This window comes from Chrysemys picta, chromosome 2, assembly GCF_011386835.1.
Source record: "Chrysemys picta bellii isolate R12L10 chromosome 2, ASM1138683v2, whole genome shotgun sequence".
Taxonomy (NCBI): domain Eukaryota; kingdom Metazoa; phylum Chordata; order Testudines; family Emydidae; genus Chrysemys; species Chrysemys picta.
The window spans coordinates 241073724-241094653 of NC_088792.1; the positions used below are offsets into that span (position 1 = coordinate 241073724).

Consider the following 20930-nt stretch of genomic DNA (forward strand, 5'->3'; position numbering starts at 1 on the left):
TTGATCAAATATGTTATTCATTTAAGTAGTTTTGCTCCCCAACCCAGCTATGTTAGACCTTGTCAAGAAATTAGAGGAGGCTTTTTTTTCTTTTTTTGTCAAAAGCAAAATGTTTCATGGAAATGTATCAGTTTTGACAAAATGTTGTCAGGAAGGTGTCTCAGATCCATGATGGAATTTGAGGGGGGGGAAGATGAGAGAAGAGAGTGGGAGAGAAGGCCAATAACGTGGTAATCAGGGCACTCATCTGGGAGGTGGGAGAGACAGGTTCAAGTCCCTGCTCCAGATCAGGGAAAGTGCCCTATCACCAGGCTATTGGCTATTCTGGGGTGGGTTGGTCTTTTTGTGTGTGTGAAGAGTTTTGAAAGGTCTCACTCTGAAAAGCTCTAATTTCTTCTGTTTGGTCATGCACTGGAATGAAAACCAATCAGGAAACCTTGAAATTTTTCTCTAAACAGAATTGGTGTTTTCTAGCCAGCCCTACTTTTTTTGTCACTGACTTAAATGGGTACAGAGTTAGGCCCAATTTTCAAATTGTTTGTGTAAGTTTTCCACTTATGAGTTTGTAAAGTTTTCACTTAAATTGAGGTTTGATTGTTTTTTTCAATTGTTGGTGCGTGACTCGTCACCTAAGATCATCTGGTATTGTATCTTCTCCCAGCTTGAATGAAGACTAAATTTTTTTAATGGGAAAATAATAAATACTATATATCCAACATTTTTGCGAGCACACTGTCTGTTCAAGTGGAAGTCTGAGTATTACTGTAAAGAATATTAATTCCCCAAACATCAAAGCAATATGCAGGTTTATGAGCATGGTCAAAACAACCATTCAGAATATAAACAAATGCTTAAGAACATTATTTAACCTGTTCTCCTGTGTACCAAACCAAAATCTGGAATAATAGAACCCTCTTTAAAGAGCACTAGTTAAAGGCATAGTTTTGTTAAATCTTTGAGCAATGAGAAGATGCATTTAACAGAATTCTTCTCTATGTAAAACATAGCTTGTTCATCTAGCCAGGAAACACTAAAGCAGCAAAACCTGAAATGACTTACATTAGGGCATATTTGCCATAATATTTAAGGTGGTGGGGCCAAACATGAGAGAGATAGGACTTTAATATTAGTATAGAGGTAATAGCATGTCTTCCTCATAACGCATGGCACAAGTATTAAGCGCAAGGAGCCGTTATATGTATTACTTAGTAATAATGTATATATGTACATAAATTTATATCACCCAAGTGGGCTTTCAACTACAAATAAATGCTTTTATTTTCCAACCTGTTCAAATAAATGTGCTATACTAGAAATAAATCACTAATTCCCACTCAACCATTTATTACAGCGGTAGAAAATGATTATAATATTCTTGGTCAAAAGGGACATCAATCAGCACTAAAAAATTTCCATAATGATGAGTGCATGCAGTGTTGTTATAGCTGTGTTGGGCCCAAGGTATTAGAGAGACTAGGTGGGTGAGGTAATATCTTTTATTGGCCCAACTTCTGTTGGGGAGAGAGACAAGCTTTCAAGCTTACAGAAGTTCTAAATCTTGTCTCCCTTACCAATAGATGTTTGGTCCAATAAAATATTATTTCACCCACCTTGTCTCCATAATGAGTTCTTTCACAGAAGAAACAGGAAACTGTTCTTTGGCAAAGATCCTAGCACCTCAGATGTAGTCTGGAATGAACAGTTCTCTGTGCATATGGCCTGATCCAAAGCACATTGAAGTTAATGGAATCTTTCCATGAGTCCCTGGGCTTTGACTCAAGCCTTAGGCTCCTAAAACAGTGGTACAAAGAAGAATGCTCAGAAAGCTACTTGCATTTATGGATGAAAAACACACTTCCCATTTTTTTAAAGAGGATGGCTTTCTTTCTCTTTTGCAGTGTAGAAGAGCTTTGTTATATACCATCTGGTTTTATGTGACCAGCTAGGTATCACTGAGCCAGATAGTGGCTCAGCCTTCTCAGGTACACATAGGGGAGAGATGAGAAAATGACAAAAAGTACCTCTATTCATTTTGCCCAGAAGCCAGACACAATGTGGTTAGGAAACAGAATGACTACTCTAGGCTAGTGCCACCAGCAGCAATAGAGCAGAGTCATGGGTGAGACCTCCTCCTCCCCACCCCTCTTTCCAGCTTTTCAGATGCCGGGGTGAGGGGATAGCATCTGTTTAAAGGGTGGTGGAGATGCCACTGCAGTTTGAACTCCAAGGAGCCCCAGAAAGAAACTGTTCAGCTTTGACTCAGGCTTCTCTCATGCACAGAAAATAAATATGAAATACAAGTTGTAGCCATGGTGTCCATAGATGAGTATACAACAAGTCATGGAAATTACATGAAATTTCTAGATGATCATGTTTTGATTTTTCTTTGTATATTATTGTTGCTGCATTGTTCATTCCTTTTGTTTAACTGAAAACAGAATTTTTTCCTCCTGAGGTAAGTCCCAGAAGCATTATCAGACTTATTGATATGTTATGCGGGAATCTAATCTCTTTTGTTCTTTCCTTAACAGGATTAAGCTGCATTTCCAAAACACAGAGTTTGCTCTGGCAATCTCAGCAAAGCAGTGAAAAGCTAAGTGGAGATAGATCCTGAACTATCTTCTTACCATGGTGATGGATGTTCCCTCCAGACCCATGTGATGGCAAAGCACTATGGGAAAGCTTGCACTGTCACTACTTTTTTGATGAATAACTACATTTTTTTTCCTCTAAGGCAAATCAGTTTGGATCCTTTCACAGGAACTAAATTCACACGAACAGGTAGCTTTCCATGAGAGAAGTCAAGAGAGGGAAGGACCTGTCAAGGAGGTTGCTGAGGGAGTTTTAATTATTGGGATAATCTTTAAACAAACTAGCTAAACTTTGTGTGTGACTTGATCCAAGTCTCTGAAGCTTTTTGGGATGGCCTGTCACAAGTAAATACAAACTCCTAATATTGCTGAAACAAACCTCTCCTAGTGATGTTGTTTAGAGCAGGGATGTCAAACTAATTTGGAAGACAGGGCTGGATTCCATCTTGAAGTATGACTTAGAGGCCAGGATCTAAATGTGGGACTTCATACTCCCCTCAATCTCCTATTGTTACTGCAAACTTTCCACAGGGATTAAGTGGTGAATACAGACTTTATGTAGCAAGTACTTCTATTTGTTCCATCCTTTATTCAGTATCACTCAGTGAGGCATGTCTCCCCTTTAGGGCACCACTTCTTCTGGCCTGTGTCTTTTCCTTCCACATCTTCTTTAGTCTGTGTTTCTCTCCCAGTTGACCACTGTGGTCCTGACCCAATAGTCTTTCTGGGCCCTTATATTTGGATTCTTCCCACAGAGGTTGTAGGAGAACCCAGGCCCACCCTCTAAAAGTCCTCTAGTCCCAGTTCTCAAGGGAACAGAGGAAAGGAAACTAAATTAAACCAAGAGTAGCACCAGCTGGATTCTCCAACCATCTGTCCTACAACTCTATGCTCATAGGTAACTGAAGGTAGCTGGATTCCCAGCTGTGTGCCTCTCTGGAAGCTGGAGGTGAAAGGTCTGTCCTCCCTCCCCAGGCTGGGGCTTTCTGAACTGAGCTTCTCCCTTTTATATCTCATCCTCCAAGATTGACATGTCTTGCAGGCATGGTGGGTGGGGGTTGCCTGAGCCCAAAGTGGCTCTTTAACCCCTTCATGCCTGGTGGAGGGTTTGTACATACTATCACACTGAGTATGTCAGTCAGGACACATAAGCACATCATGCTGGCTGGATTCAGGTCATAGGCCTTAAGTTTGAATACAAGACACATATTTGTATTTTTAAATTCTAAAGCTTCATACAGACATTACAGGCTAACTTCTACCCTTACTTACAATCTGTGCATACCCAGAGAAGTCAAGGGCAGCATTTGACCTTCAGTATTCCTTACCAACCAACAAGAGAATCAGGTAATTATCAGATTTGCAAAGTAAGGATGTGGGAGTTGCCCTCAATTTAAAAAAAAAGAAGGGAAAAAGAGAGAGCAAATGAATTGGTCCAGAAGAATGAATTATACATAGCCTGTAAAATATAATTAAATACAGGAAAGCTGGGTATATAAATTAAGCTGAGCACTCATGCAAGCAAATACATACAGTAGTGTTCTGGATTTATTCAGCTGTTGATATCTACTAGCTGAACTGATATTATTTAATTAAAATAATACCCATTACCTTTTATAATTGTTTGTGGTAAGAAATTACGCTTTCTGACAAAACTGCTCCATCTGCAGCATGTAAGAAGTATCAGCTGGAGATTCTTAACTTCCCCCATGAGTCAGCCATCCTTTCCTTATTTCCTCTTGTCAAAAAGTTATTCAAAGAAAGTTTCTGGAAAAGTGACTGCAACCTTTTCTCTCAATCTTGTCCTCAGTAAATGACTTAACAAGCATCGAGCAAATGAATCCACTTTCTGGAAGGTATCTGCGGAGTAGGAATGTGGCAGCTGCACAAATATAGCTTTTCACAGTTTTCAGCTAAGAGGAAACAGATCATCAAAACTTGAATGCTTCATTTTATAATGATGTTTCATATTGTGCTACTTTGAAAAGGGAAGTGCCTCTTGACAAAGTAAAAAAAGCCTCCAACACTGGCAGCTGATGTAAACAAAAAAGTCTTCTCCCAAGACAAGCTGAAAAGTGTGAGACTCATTCTCAATCTTCTACTTCTCTAGGTTAATGCGAACAATAATGAGCATAATGACAGCTCACAAGATTAGTTTTGAAACAATTCTTTGATGCCACTTTCTAGGGAAATCATGAAGTTTTTTACCCCAAAGATGCCTGCCAGAAGTTTCACATGCCATATTAGGAGCAAAATAGAAAGTGTGATGCCTTCTGTTTCATACTAAAGGCAACGTGCTGATGGAGAGCCTTGTTCACACATGAAGCAGCAAAGAGCTGGAAAATGGTCAGAAACAGTTCTGAGACACCATAAATCCTAGGAACTATGTCTTGGTGCCATGGCCAAAGGTAAATGAAGCTGCTCATAGAACTTACACTAGGGATGAGGGACAGGGCATGGAGCACCTGCTCAGCTCATACACAACCAGCACTACAGTCTTTGGGCAACAGAAGCAGTCGTGGTTCTGTGATGGAATATATAAATCCCTGTTTTTAAGGCTTCCAAAGTGCAGCTTCAGATAGCAGGGGAATATAGGTTCTTCACCTGAGATCCTCCTTCCTTAGAGCAAGTAGTCAAGAGTGGTGAGGAGTAGGCAGAGCCATGGTTTCACCTATCTGCAGGTCTGCGGTTAGTCACCAAATTCAGGACCAACTAGGTGAATTATAAAGAATTAAGGCCTGGATCCAGCAAAGGATTTAATCACATGCTTAATTTTCAGCATGAGTGATCATACTGACACCAAAGGGACTACTCACACATTTAAGTGCTTTGTTGGAACCAAGGTCTAAAATTGTGGCAATTGCATTTAATGGCTCATAGGTCCTGGAAAGGTGGCAGATTAACAATCCACATCAATCTCCTCAAATTTCCTTTATTTTTTATTTGACTGGGTTTAGTTTCCTCAAAAATGAATGCTAAGCATGACAAACCTAATTATAACATTATAAATAAATGACATCAAACACTAATACAATGCTCTCTCCTTAAATTGTCTATGCTCCATCCTCTTCTTTTTGTTACTTAAGTTTAATCATGCATCCCATAGCCTAGATAGAACTGCGATAAAAGGACATTATATTACTCTTTATACTTATCTTTTATACGAAGGTGAAACAAAAAAAATGCTTCAGTACTTGTGAAAATAGACTGAGCGACTGAATGGACTGGAGTAAAGTAAAATGACTCCTGCTTTTGAGGTTTACATCTTGGAGCTTTCTTCCTGACAACTTTTAAAGACCACACATCCTGGGTCTCTCCAAAGGAATCATGCAGCCTTGCTAAATGATCATTAGATGCTTTGGGCCACACCTAATTTCCTCAACTTGTAAATAATATTCTGCTACTAGGAGTGAAGAAAAGTTTTGTTGCTGTTGGTGGTTGTCATAACTATAAAGGGAAGGGTAACAGCTGTCCTGTGTACAGTACTATAAAATCCCTCCTGGCCAGAGACTCCAAAATCCTTTTCTCTGTAAAGGGTTAAGAAGCTCAGGTAACCTGGCTGGCATCTGACCTAAAGGACCAATAAGGGGACAAGATACTTTCAAATCTTGGGGGGGGGGGAAGGCTTTTGTTTGTGTTCTTTGTTTGGGAGTGTGTTCGTTCTCGGGACTGAGAGGGACCAGACATCAATCCAGGTTCTCCACATCTTTCTAAACAAGTCTCTCCTATTTCAAACTTGTAAGTAAATAGCCAGGCAAGGCGTGTTAGTTTTCCTTTGTTTTCTCAACTTGTAAATGTACCTTTTACTAGAGTGTTTATCTTTGTTTGCTGTACTTTGAACCTGAGACTAGAGGGGAGTCCTCTGAGCTCTTTAAGTTTGATTACCCTGTAAGGTTAATTTCCATACTGATTTTACAGAGATGATTTTTACCTTTTTCTTTAATTAAAAGCTTTCTTTTTAGAACCTGATTGATTTTTCCTTGTTTTAAGATCCAAGGGGTTTGGATCTTGATTCACCAGGAGTTGGTGGGAGGAAGGAGGGGAATGGTTAATTTCTCCTTGTTTTAGATCCAAGGGGATTGGATCTGTGTTCACCAGGAGTTGGTGGGAGGAAGGAGGGGAATGGTTAATTTCTCCTTGTTTTAGATCCAAGAGGATTGGATCTGTGTTCACCAGGAGTTGGTGGGAGGAAGGAGAGGGGATGGTTAATTTCTCCTTGTTTTAAAATCCAAGGGGTTTGGATCTGTATTCACCAGGGAATTGGTGAAGGTTTTTCAAGGCTTCTCAGAAAGGGAAAAATTGAAATGGTGGCAGCGGAACCAGAGCTAAGCTGGTAGTTAAGCTTAGAAGTTTTCATGCAGGCCCCTACATTTGTACCCTAAAGTTCAAAGTGGGGATCCAGCCTTGACAGTGGTAGTTTTATTTTATATTGTTTTTCTAACCCAGTTGACAAGTCTGGAATAAATAAACAACTATGTCCTTGATAGGTGAGCTCCTTCACAATATAGCTATGTTTATCACCCTCATAATAGTGTACACAAACTTGGTACAACTGTTGTCTTTTGGCCACTCTAGTATTCTGGTGTCGGTACATGCTGATCTATTCTCTTCCCCTTCTAATTTATCTTTTAGCAAGCACACAGTGTTTTGCAAAAGTTTTACTGGGAGAATCCTCCAGTACTCCAATTGTTGCTTCATCTTGAAGCATTTTTTTTTCTGGAACATTTTCCACATTGTGTTTCAACTCCGTGGAAGTTAAGGCCCTGATCCTGCAAATACTTATGCTTTACTTTACACACATGAATGTAGTCAATGGGTCAGGACTACTCACATGTTCAAAGTTAAGCAGATGAATAAATGTTTGTAGGATTGGGGCCTAAAATAGTGATTACAGCAAATCTTTTGTTTGCTTGGGTAACCCACTGGTAAGCTAAAGAGCCTTGGCTTTTTACTTCAAGTTGTAGCAGCTCAAGCTTTTAGCTCTGGAAATCCCCAGTTCTGCCCCTGGTGTGTCAGACAAGATAGCAATCATTAAATAAATTCCAGGTTGGGTGCAGAAGGAGACCAGTAATACATACTTGCCAGTGGGTTGTATTATCCAAAGCATTGTCTTTGGTCCTACTAGCCTAATTCCACTGAGGAGGAATAAGACAATTGCCTTTATTTTTTAATGATATTAAAAGTTTCAGTTTGAACATTTACCTCAGAAATGTTTTTATGCCTTCCAGGCATGCTTTCTGCTAGATACTGAATAATATGCATCTCATCAATAAAACAACAACCAACATCAGAATCATAAAAACATAACTTGGTTTTTGGTTACCCTGTGTGCCCCCTCCACTCTCTCTTTTTCAGCAGCTCCTCACATTGCTGCTTCTTCAAGGGAGGGGAATCAAACTCTAGGATCAGGTGCAAGGGAAAGAGGCAGTAACCACCTGTTTGACTTCCTCTCCCATACCCCTCCAAATCGTAGGCCAAAAGCTTCTCTCTGGACCAGCAGCATCTCACAAGATCAGCTATTTGTGGTTCAAGATCCATGGATCCTACACATACCTCTCCCAAAATGTGGTGTACTTCATCCAATTCACTAAATGCCCCAATAACAACTATGTGGGTCAAACCAGACAATCACTATGGCCTGGTCTACACTAGGCGTTTATGTCGAACTTAGCGCCGTTACATCGAATTAACCCTGCACCCGTCCACACTGCGATGCTATTTAGTTCGACATAGAGGTCTCTTTAATTCGACTTCTGTACTCCTCCCCGACGAGGGGAGTAGCGCTAAATTCGACATGGCCATGTCGAATTAGGCTAGGTGTGGATGGAAATCGACGCTAATAGCTCCGGGAGCTATCCCACAGTGCACCACTCTGTTGACGCTCTGGACAGCAGTACGAGCTCGGATGCTCTGACCAGCCACACAGGAAAAGCCCCGGGAAAATTTGAATTTGAATTCCTTTTCCTGTCTGGCCAGTTTGAATCTCATTTCCTGTCTGGACATCGTGGCGATCACAGCAGCACTGGCAACGATGCAGAGCTCTCCAGCAGTGATGGCCGTGCAGTCTGTGAATAGAAAGAGGGCCCCAGCATGGACTGATCGGGAAGTCTTGGATCTCATCGCTGTGTGGGGCGATGAGTCCGTGCTTTCTGAGCTGCGCTCCAAGAAACGGAATGCAAAGATCTATGAGAAGATCTCTAAAGACATGGCAGAGAGAGGATACAGCCGGGATGCAACGCAGTGCCACGTGAAAATCAAGGAGCTGAGACAAGGCTACCAGAAGACCAAAGAGGCAAACGGACGCTCCGGATCCCATCCCCAGACATCCCGTTTCTACGAGGCACTGCATTCCATCCTCGGTGCGGCCGCCACCACTACCCCACCACTGACCGTGGACTCTGAGGATGGGATAGTGTCCACGGCCGGTTCCTCCGACATGTTAGGGGACGGGGAAGATGAGGAAGGAGATGAGGAGGGCGAGGCAGTCGGCAGCGCTCACAACGCTGATTTCCCCAACAGCCAGGATCTCTTCATCACCCTTACAGAGATCCCCTACCAAGCGTCCCCAGCCGTTACTGCGGACACAGAATCTGGGGAAGGATCAGCCAGTAAGTGTTGTAAACATCTAAACATTTATTTTTAACAGAACAGGAATATTAACAATTAAAAGAATGGGTTGTTCATGATTACTTTGCCCTAGGCGCTTAACGGTTCAGTCATAGGCAGTGCAAGTTTTGAAAAAAAAATCTAGCAATGTCCGGTTTTCCGTGATTGTCCTGCCCAAGCCGCTCTACTGTTTAGTCCCTGCTACTGCAGCTACAGTAAAATGCGGTCTATATGTCCGGGGATAGAGCAGTAATCCTCCTGGGACATCTCGATGAAGCTCTCCTGGAGGTAATTGGAAAGCCGTTGCATGAGGTTCCTGGGGAGAGTGGCCTTATTGGGTCCTCCGAAGTACGACACGTTGCCGCGCCACGAGACTATCAAGTACTCGGGAATCATTGCTCTGCACAGCAGGGCGGCATACGGCCCTGGTCTTTGGAGGCTTTCCCGGAGCATTCTCTCTCTCTCGCTCTCAGAGATCCTCATCAGGGTGATGTCGCCCATGGTGACCTGCTTTGAATTAGGTAGGGGAATGTTAGTGTTGGGACTGCTTGCCCGTTCCTTTACAGAACTGTAACCGCTGGTTTGCAGCCACGCGGTGGAGGCGGGAGAGGGGCAGCCGAAAGGGATCGTTCCCGGGGACAGCCGCGAGGGGGTGGGACAGGGGCAGAGTTCCCGCTTGCCGGATTGCTGGCAGCAGGGACTGACATTGCTTTAAATGTGAAATGAGGCCAGTGGTAATATAAAAGTTTTAAACTGCCACAAGTCTACGGCTTACCATGTCTGCCTGCTACACAAATTCCGGTGTCCTGCCCCGCTTCTCCGATCTGCAGTGCAAGACCCCAGGCACTGAATGCGAAGGCCGAGAATTCGACCTTGTCCTGAGTGCGCATGTGATAGGTGCTGTGCATGGTTTTGTTCACAGAGAAAGACTATGTTCTTTGTTCACAACTACATTTATCTTTCTGAGGAATTCACTCCCTTTTTCCCATTTCCACAGCCCCATCTGCGACTGTCTCACAACCTAGCCTGGCATCAGACTCCCAGAGGCTAGCGCGGATTAGGCGTAGGAAGAAGAGGACACGGGAGGACATGTTCTCGGAGCTTATGGCCTGTTCCCAAGCCCAGGCAGCACAGCAGACCCAGTGGCGGGAGAACTTGACCCAAATGCACCAAGCAAACATGGATCGGGAGGAGAGGTGGCGGCAGGAAGACCAGCAGGTGACTCAAACGCTGCTTGGACTACTGAGGGAGCAAACAGACACGCTCCGGCGCCTTGTGGATGTTCTGCAGGAACGGAGGCAGGAGGAGAGAGCCCCGCTGCAGTCCATCTCTAACCGCCCTCCCCCGCCACCAAGTCCCATACCCACCTCACCCAAAGTGCAAAGAAGGAGAGGCGGCAGAGTCCGTGCTAACTCTCACTCCACCCCTGCAGAGAGCTCTAGTAGCAGAAGGCTCTCATTCCCCAAAATTTGAAAAGTTCTTTCCTTCCCGCCTGACACAAGCCCCCGTCCAAGTTTCACCTCCCAGTTCCATGTGTAGTTGATAATAAAAAATACGTTTCTGTTAACTACTGTTTCAATCATGTTCTTTTGGAGGAGGAGGGGAAAGGGGGTTGGTAATTGGACAGGACAGTCACCTTTGGCAGGGTACATAGGCGGGGGCAGGTACAGCAGCAGGGCACATACACAGTGCAGTGATGCAGTGACTAGTTACCCTGGTTAGTCTGGGAGGTGGTTTTCATGTTATGTGGTGGGGGGTGGGTTGCTCTGTGACTTTGTGGCGGGGGAGGGCAGTTACAGATCTTAAGCGGCGGTCCTTATGCAGGATCACAGAGCCACGCAGCAGGGGATCTGTAACCGTCCTCCCCCTGCCACAAAGTCACATAGACCCCCCATACACACAGTCCCGATCAGGAGGGGTGACAGGCTCCGTTGAAACAACCATCCCACCGCAGCGGAGCCTGTCAATCCTTGAGTTTAGAAGCTTCATTCGCGTCACTACACTACACCCGCTCCGCACCACAGTCTGCGTCCCAGTTTTAAAAAATTCCCGCGAAAACAGTATTAAAGAAAACGGTGTGCATTAACAAAGTAGAACTATTTTTATTTCGAAACGTCTGTTGGAAGGGGGGTGAACGGGGGGTATGTAACTGGATAGGATAGTCAACATTAACTGGGTAAAGAAACGGGGGCAGGTTCAGCTTCTCTGTACACAAACTTTAAAGTCACAGGTTACCCTGCTCACTCAGGAACTTTGCTTTCAAAGCCTCCCGGATGCACAGCGCTTCCCGCTGGTCTCTTCTAATCGCCCGGCTGTCTGGCTGTGTGTAATCAGCAGCCAGGCTATTTTCCTCAACCTCCCACCCCGCCATAAAGGTCTCCCCCTTGCTCTCACAGAGATTGTGGAGCACACAGCAAGCTGCTATAACAATGGGGATATTGGTTTCGCTGAGATCACAGCGAGTCAGTAAGCTTCTCCATCTCCCCTTGAGACGGCCAAAAGCACACTCCACCACCATTCTGCACTTGCTCAGCCGGTAGTTGAAGAGTTCTTTTTCACTGTCCAGGGCGCCAGTATAGGGCTTCATGAGCCAGGGCATTAGCGGGTAGGCTGGGTCCCCGAGGATGACTATAGGCATCTCCACATCCCCAACAGTTATTTTGTGGTCCGGGAAGTAAATACCTTGCTGCAGCCGTCTAAACAGACCAGAGTTCCTGAAAACACGAGCGTCATGAACCTTGCCCGGCCATCCCACGTAGATGTTGGTAAAACGTCCCCTGTGGTCCACCAGTGCTTGCAGCACCATGGAAAAGTAGCCCTTTCGGTTAATGTACTGGCTGGCCTGGTGGTCCGGTGCCAGGATAGGGATGTGAGTTCCATCTATGGCCCCACTGCAGTTTGGGAATCCCATCGCTGCGAAGACATCTATGATCGCCTCCATGTTTCCCACGGTCACTACCTTTGGCAGCAGTACATCAAGGATTGCCTTCGCTACTTGCATCACAACAACCCCCACGGTAGATTTGCCCACCCCAAACTGGTTCGCGACTGACCGGTAGCTGTCTGGCGTTGCAAGCTTCCAGAGGGCTATGGCCACTCGCTTCTGGACAGTCAGTGCAGCTCGCAACCGGGTGTCATTGCGCTTCAGGGCAGGGGACAGCAACTCACAAAGTTCCAGGAAAGTTCCCTTCCGCATGCGAAAGTTTCGCAGCCACTGGGATTCATCCCAGACCTGCAGCACTATGCGGTCCCACCACTCAGTGCTTGTTTCCCGTGCCCAGAATCGCCGTTCCACGGCATCAACATGACCCATTGCCACCGTGATGTCCTCGGTGCTGGGTCCCGTGCTTTCTGAGAGGTCTGTGCTACTCTCAGACTTCAGGCCATCACCGCGGTGCCGTAGCCTCCTCGCCTGACTTTTCTGCATCTGCCTCAGGGAAACCTGTATGATAAGCTGCGAGGCGTTGAGAGCAGCCACAACTGCAGCGATGGTCGCAGCGTGCTCCATGCTCGCAGTGCTGTGGCGTCTGCGCTGTCAATGACTGGAAAAGTGCGCGAACTGATTTCCCGCCGGCGCTTTCAGGGAGGGAGGGCGGGAGTGATGGACGGATGATGACAGTTACCCAAAAGCACCCTCGACACATTTTGTTACCCAGAAGGCATTGGCGGCTACACCCAGAATTCCAATGGGTAGAGGGGACTGCGGGAACTGTGGGATAGCTGACCACAGTGCACTGCTTCGAATGTTGACGCTTTCACCGTTAGTGTGGACTCACAAAGTCGAATTACTGTCCTTAGTGTGGACACACACGTTCGACTTTGCAATATCGATTCCAAAAATTCGATGCAAGTAAAATCGAACTACTCTCGTAGTGTAGACAAGGCCTATGTTATCAAATGAACTCGCACAGAAAAATGATAAAAGACAAAACACACTATCACCTGTGAGTGAAAACTTTTCACAAAGTGATCACTCTATAGCTGACCTCTAAGTCCTCGTCTTCAAAAGAAACCTACACAGCACCTTTACAAATGATTGTGGGATCTTAAATTCATAATTTTACTAGACTCTAAAAATCATGAACTGAATAGGGATACTGGATTTATGGCTTATTACAACAATCTGCAACGCACTAACCACCCTCCCAGGTTTTTTTCACCCTTCCTTCCCTCATCTGACTGGAGGGATGTTAATTGGCCATGTTATCTTGAATAGTCCCTTGAAATATATGTTAACAACTTATGCTAAACAATTTGTTCTATGCTGACATTCTGAGTACATTTCCTAGACCTGAAGAAGAGCTCCGTATAAGCTTGAAAGCTTGTCTCTCTCACCAACCGAAGTTGGTCCAATAAAAGATATTACCTCACCCACCTTGCCTCTCTCATAATTGTCTTCTGGCAGTCTAAAAATAATCAGTATAATTAACATAATAGCTCTCTCTCCAACTGAGAAACTAATTTCTCAACAATAATATTTTTCAGGTGGAAAAATTAGAATGAAATAAAATAATTATTTTTCAGGACCATTTTGCAAAGTGAGGATGGCAAAGTTTGACTGCATTTTCTAACCTGCTGTAATTCTCTCCCTTTCCCAACTGTAATTCACTTTTCTTTCCTCCTGCATTGACATCTCAGTCTGAAAATTGAGTAGGTTGCATGTAATTGTTTCTTAACATATATATGCTGGTCTTTTACCAGCAATATCTTAAGACATATGCTTTGAAACATTTATCCTTAAACTTGCATTTGGCATTTGACAGCCCATTTTCCATAAACAGTGGTCAATGTTCTGGCCCCAATCCTGCAAAATTAAGCATATATGAAATCCCATTTAGAGTTAAGCATATGCATAAATCTTTGTATGGTAATTAGAAATTTTGAATATTTAGAGCATTGCAGTCAATTCACTGAGACGTTTCCCTGTAGAAACAGAAAAATGTCACTTAATTGCAACATGCTAATTATTTGCCTTTCAGTTCCAACCATTTGCGGTCGCTTTTGCAACATAGTGAACATTTCAACTCTTTTTGTACATTCTTATATCTGCTTCCACAGTTGTACTCAGATGTGCAAATGCATATCAAGCCTCACACGTTAACAGTTTAATTCCTATGCAAATAAATGCAAACAATTAAATAGACTCACACAAATGCCTATGCTGCCCTTACGCAAAGAAACAATCATACTCCAATATTGTATTTTTTTTAAGTATGTCCTCAGAAGAAGCATAGGGGTTTGTGAGTGGTGGAGGGACGACACCTCACTCTGAAGATACTCTTTTGGCCCTGGAAAACACAAACCAGGAAGGAGACTTATACACTGCAGCTTGCAAAGACATTGAATCATTTAAGTCCATTGCATAAGGGAGTAAGTCCTCAGGCTGTTTCTGTATTGTATTTCCAACTGACAGCAAACCTGACCTACAATGATGTGTTGATCTGGAAGCATAACAGCAAACAGAAGTATTCCCCAAGGAGCCAAGGATGCACTTTTGTTTGATAGAGGAGAAAAAGCTCCAACTGACATGCAGACATTTCACTTTCTTATTACAGAAGATGATAAGCTTGTTCATGGCAAGATACAGAAATCACTAGAACTTTTTCCTCTTCCTGCCTCTCACATTAGCTTTTACAAAATTGGTGAAGGGTAAAAAAATGAAACCAGTGGAAAAACCTCCAGTGATGTACATACAGATTTGAAATGTAATGGAGGACAGCACCTCAGCTATTGCCAGTGCATGTGGTATTTTTCATAGATAAGGACAGTTATGCCCATTATAAATGTGTGGCATGTGAATGACCTACAACAGTCCATTATAAAGTATTTGCAGATAATACAAATTATCTGTTTCTTCTGGGTGCACAATGAGCTAATTACTTTCAGATCAGTCCTGGCACATGCATTCTTGTTATGCTGAAGTTTGTAGCACATTATAAAATAGCTTGCTGCAGCATTCACCCTTGTAACAGTTTGTAATCCACTAGAGTGCTTCTCTTTCCAACCAGATACCCACAGTCAATATAGACTGAACAAACACTTATTTCCAGTATATTATGGCTGGTACCAATTGAGTGGACATGAAGATGACTGTGCTGTTTCAGTGCATGTTATGCTTGAGGGCAGCTATAATGTTTTCTAGAATCAGAAACAGAAGCTTACAAAAATGAGTAAAGACATTTTACTCCCAGTTTAGGAATCCAAACACTAATTAGAGAAATACTAAAAAATAAACAGCTCATTGCAATAAAGACTTTTAAATATAGTTTATTTAACTTTACAAGTAATTATAAAAATATAAGTTAATGTTGTTGGCCCATAGAGGTTATATAATATCTAATAAAAATGGCGTGTCTTTTTGTTTATTTTTTTCTCCCTTTGTGTGTTAGTAACTTTGTTTCAAATGATGCTGTATAACTAATTGATACTCTGGGTTATGGAAGGTGCTAAGGTAATAAGGAAATGAATCACAAATATAATGCAAAATTCTTAGTCTGAGATAATAGCATAGGAAGTTGACTCATGCTTAACTATCATATTAGCAGCTTCTGTGTAGAAAAATGAATGCAGATCTCATTAATGATATGAAAGCAAACTGTAGTATGAATATCTCTAATGAAAACATAACAGTAGTGGTAGTGTACAGTGTCCCTTGGAATAAATAGCTGCTCTACTTCTGTACGGTATATTAGTTCACTCTTTGTCCATTCTTTATAACTAGAAGCACTCGGGTTTCCTGGCATGACTAGCAGCAGCAGGGAGTCTGACCTCTGATTGAAAGCCACAGCATAAAGGGGAGGAAATAGACATTATGGCCCATCACCCATTTATAGTGAATATGGTTTATAGCTGTATATTTGTGACCATTATTTCCAGGCTCTTCTTTGATAAATGATCAGTTTTCCACTCACAAAGCAATGTCAAGTTTGGTAGAAAATAGGGCTGTCTAAGAATTAAAACAATTAATCAAAATTAATTGCATGATTAATCACACTGTTAAACAATAATAGAATACCATTTATTTAAATAGTTTTGGACATTTTCTACATTTTCAAATATATTGATTTCAATTACAACACAGAATACAAAGTGTACAGTGCTCACATTATATTGATTTTTTATTACAAATATTTGCACTGTAAAAAAACAAAATAGTATTTTTCAATTCACCTAATACAAGTACTGTAGTGTAATCTCTTTATCCTGAAAGTTGAACTTAGAAATGTAGAATTATGTACAAAAATTACTGCATTCAAAAATAAAACAATGTAAAACTTCAGAGCCTACAAGTCCACTCAGTCCTACTTTTTGTTCAGCCAATCGCTCAGACAAATATGTTTGTTTACACTTTCAGGAGATAATGCTGCCTGCTTCTTATTTACAGTGTCACCTGAAAGTGAGAATAGGCATTCGCATGGCACTGTTGTGCCGGCATTGCAAGATATTTATGTGCCAGATGCACAAAAGATTCATATGTCCCTTCATGCTTCAACCAGCATTCCAATGGACATGTGTCCATGCTGATAACGGTTTCTGCTCGATAACCTTCCAAAGCATTGTGGACCAATGCATGTTCATTTTCATCATCTGAGTCAGATGCCATCAGCAGAAGGTTGATTTTCTTTTTTGGTGGTTCGGATTCTGTAATTTCCGTTCAGAGTGTTGGCTCTTTTAAAACTTCTGAAAGCATGTGCCACACCTCATCTCTCAGATTTTGGAAGGCACTTCAGATTCTTAAACCTTGGGTTGAGTGATGTAGCTATCTTTAGAAATCTCACATTGGCACCTTCTTTGCGTTTTGTGAAATCTGCACTGAACGTATTCTTAAAAGAAACAACATGTGCTGGGTCATCATCTGAGACTGCTATAACATGAAATACATGACAGAATGCAGGTAAAACAAAGTAGGAGACATACAATTCTCCCCCAAGGAGAGCCACAAATTTAATTAATACATTATTTTTTTAATGAGAATCATCGGCATGGAAGCATGTCCTCTGGAATTGTGGCCAAAGCATGAAGGGGCATATGAATGTTTAGCATATCTGCCACGTAAATATCTTGCAATGCAGGCTACAAAAGTGCCATGCAAATGCCTATTCTCACTTTCAGGTGACATTGTAAATAAGAAGCGGGCAGTATTATCTCCTGTAAATGTAAACAAACTTGTTTGTTTTAGCGATTGGCTGAACTAGAAGTAGGACTGAGTGGACTTGTAGGAGCTAAAGTTTTACATTGTTTTGTTTTTGAGTGCAGTTATGTAACTAAAAAAAAATCTACATTTGTAAGTTGCACTTTCACCATTAAGATATTGCACTAGACTATTTGTATGAGGTCAATTGAAAAATACTATTTCTTTTGTTTGTCACTTTTACAGTGCAAATATTTGTAATAAAAAAATAATATAAAGTGAGCACTGTCTACTTTGTATACTGTGTTGTAATTGAAATCAATATATTTGAAAATATAGAAAAACATCCAAAATATTTAATACATTTAAATTGGTATCCTTTTGTTTAACTGTGCGATTAAAACTATGATTAATCGTGAATAATTTTTTAATCATGATTAATTTTTTTTAGTTAATCAGGTGAGTTATCTGTGATTAATCGACAGCCCTAGTAGAAAACAATTGCTTGATAGTGAAGCTGAGTATGAAATAAACTTTGCCCCAACTGCTGAGCAAATGCAGCAGTCACAGAAGCAAGAATATCTTTGCATCCATGCAGCTTCTGTTCATCTTCCAGCTGTAGCCATGCTCACACTCCTTCTCCATCTGGCTTTGCTGCTTACATTGTCCCTACCTACCACCATTTGTCCTGGTGGTGGTGGCAGGCACAATGTCCTGTCTGCATGGCTCGGAGAGTGTGCTATTGTGCACCTGTTTGGCCTGCAGTAACCTATACATGGCTCTGTGCTCTGTGTAAAGGTGAATCAATGAGACAGTTGTCATCAGGTACTGATCCCATGTCTTAGTATCTGTCTACATCTTGGTCCATGATCAGAGGATGGAACTAGTTCAACAGATCCCCAGGTATGAGACTTCTCATAGACTCATAGACTTTAAGGTCAGAAGGGACCATTATGGTCATCTGGTCTGACCCGCTGCATGCTGCAGGCCATAAAACCGTCCCTACCCCTTCCCTGGACTCTGCTGTTGAAGTCCCCAATCCTGTTTTTAGTGACTTCAATCGGCAGAGACCCTCCTGCTAGAGATCCCTGCCCCATGCTGCGGAGGAAGGCGAAAAACCTCCATAGGCTCAGCCAATCTGCCCTGGAGGAAAATTCCTTCCCGACCCCAAATATGGCGATCAGTAAGACCCCGAGCATATAGGCAAGAGTCTCCAGCCCGACCCCTATTAGCTATTATACTATTTACCTACCATTGCTTGGCTTTCCTTGACTACTATGTTTTACCATTAAACCATTCCCTCCATAAACTTATCTAACTTAATCTTAAAACCAGACAGGTCCGTCGCCCCCACCGTTTCCCTCGGTAGGTCGTTCCAATATTTCACCCCTCTGACGGTCAGAAACCTTCGTCTAATCTCAAGTCTGAACTTCCCCACGGCCAGTTTATATCCATTCGTTCTTGTATCCACGTTAGTACTAAGCTGGAATAATTCTTCTCCCTCCCTTGTATTAATCCCTCTAATATATTTAAAGATAGCAATCATATCCCCTCTCAGCCTTCGCTTTGTCAGACTAAACAACCCAAGCTCCTCTAGTCTCCTTTCGTACGACAGGTTTTCCATTTCTCTGATCATCCTAGTGGCCCTTCTCTGCACCCGTTCCAGTTTGAGTTCATCTTTTTTAAACTTCTCAACTTGTGTGTGTGTGTTCGTGTGTTGGTTTCTCTCTCTCTCTCTCTCTCTCACACACACACACACACACACACATACATAACTAGTAGAGCTCCATCTCTGGCGGGACACTCACCAGACTGCTTAGGGCCTACCTCACTGGGGCCCATGTGCTCTTTAAGCCCCTTGAGTCTGAAAATAGCCCAGGCACTGACCTGGCTGGGATTCCTGGGCAAACTCTTGGGGTGCAGATCCTCTAACACTCTCTTCGGAGACCTGGAAAAGCACAGTCCAACTGCCAACACCTAGGAGCTGTGTTGATCCCTCAGACTACACCGTATATTAAGCATACTCTCTCCCATAACTCCAGCTGTGTAAGTGCTCTGGGTTTACAGTTTAACTTTTCAGGGGAACATAACATTGAAAGTCAATAGACACATAGACGGACTTTGCACAGGACTCTAAACATCATTGCTCTTTACCTAGCAGTTTGATTTAATTATTTAACAAGAGATGCCAAATAGCTAAGCTTAATCAACTTTATTAGTCAAAGATTATCACAACATAAAACAGACAGGAAGCATACATACATTCATATTACCAACCCATCTGGAAGGCAGCAGTGCAGCAGTCACACTGCCTTGGTGCTGCACTCTGCCTCCATATATACACCGCTACCTTGATATAACGCGACCTGATATAACACGAATTCAGATATAACGCAGTAAAGCAGTGCTCCGGGGGGTTGGGGCTGCGCAGCAAGTTCAATATAACGCGGTTTCACCTATAACGCGGTAAGATTTTTTGGCTCCCGAGGACAGTGTTATATCGAGGTAGAGGTGTACTAAGATTGAGGGTTTTACCATTTTTTTTATTACTTCTTATTTATTATTTTTGACATGTTTTGGAAGGATGTTTGCTAGACTAGCACAGACCCAGCAGTAAACAAGTCAAAGTTTGTAACTAGGTTATTACCTTAACCATAATATTTTAGAAATCAGCAAAAGCTTAGAGACATTCTTCATTAGTTATAGCTTGGTACAGAGGGCATGTTAGCTTAGCCTTAACAAAATTGTTTTTTGTGTGTGTTTTTTTGTTTTTTGGAATGTTTTTATACCTAACACTGAGATTACAATACTTTACTTTTTCCCATGGTTAAACAGTTTAACATGAATATATTTGATAGTTATACAAAACCGTACATGAATATATATAATTTTATCTATGATATTGGATAACACTATAAACCATTCAGATTTTCTGTTATCTGGCTCCATACATATTTGGTAAGACACAGAGCATCAAGCTTAGCAGAATACTTAAAGTCTGGCAAGTAGAGTATATTTCTCAAGCCTCATTGTATTCTCCTGCTGTATACAGAGCATGTGTCATGAAAGGGTTACGGCACCTAACTATAGTACAGTTTCTAAAGCATTCTAAAGAAAATGTACTATACTTAGTCACAATTAGCTACTTTCATATTCTGGTTACATAACCTCTCCTTTTTAATCACACTTACAGCTACAGCAACAAACACATTCCATGATTTGATTAATATATTTTGCTTTTGAGCTGAATGCATCCATTTACCATTAGTTAGCAAAAAAACAATTTACATTCCTGGTTAATGATTCTGTTTGTGAGAACTATGTTCCCAAATATATTTTATTAACAAGAGTTCATTTCACAAACCTTGTAAAACAGAGGTTCCCAAACTGTGGGGAATGTTCGGAGGAACGTGGTGGGGCCCGGGCCAGCACCTACAGGGGGCAGGGAAGGAGTGCCACCGAGCCCCAGTTTGTGCCCAGCTCTGCTCTGGCCCTGCTCCCAGCTGTGTCCTCAGCTCCCGACCCAGCCCTGCTCCCAACTTTGTCCCCCAACCGCAGCCTGGCCACAGCTCTGTCCCCGGCCCCACCCCCGGCCCCAGCCA

The 20930-nt window shown here is 42.5% G+C and overlaps 1 long non-coding RNA gene across 1 annotated transcript in view; it reads right to left on the minus strand.

The window, feature by feature from the left end:
* LOC135981753 (uncharacterized) overlaps nt 1-19400 on the minus strand; it is a 32731-nt gene extending 13331 nt beyond the window's left edge. The window contains exons 1-2 of the long non-coding RNA XR_010598918.1: nt 19216-19400; nt 14346-14485 (exon numbers count right to left, since the gene is read on the minus strand). This is a non-coding gene — a long non-coding RNA (uncharacterized LOC135981753). The remainder of the gene's footprint in view (nt 1-14345; nt 14486-19215) is intronic.
* Nucleotides 19401-20930: the final 1530 nt, after the last annotated feature.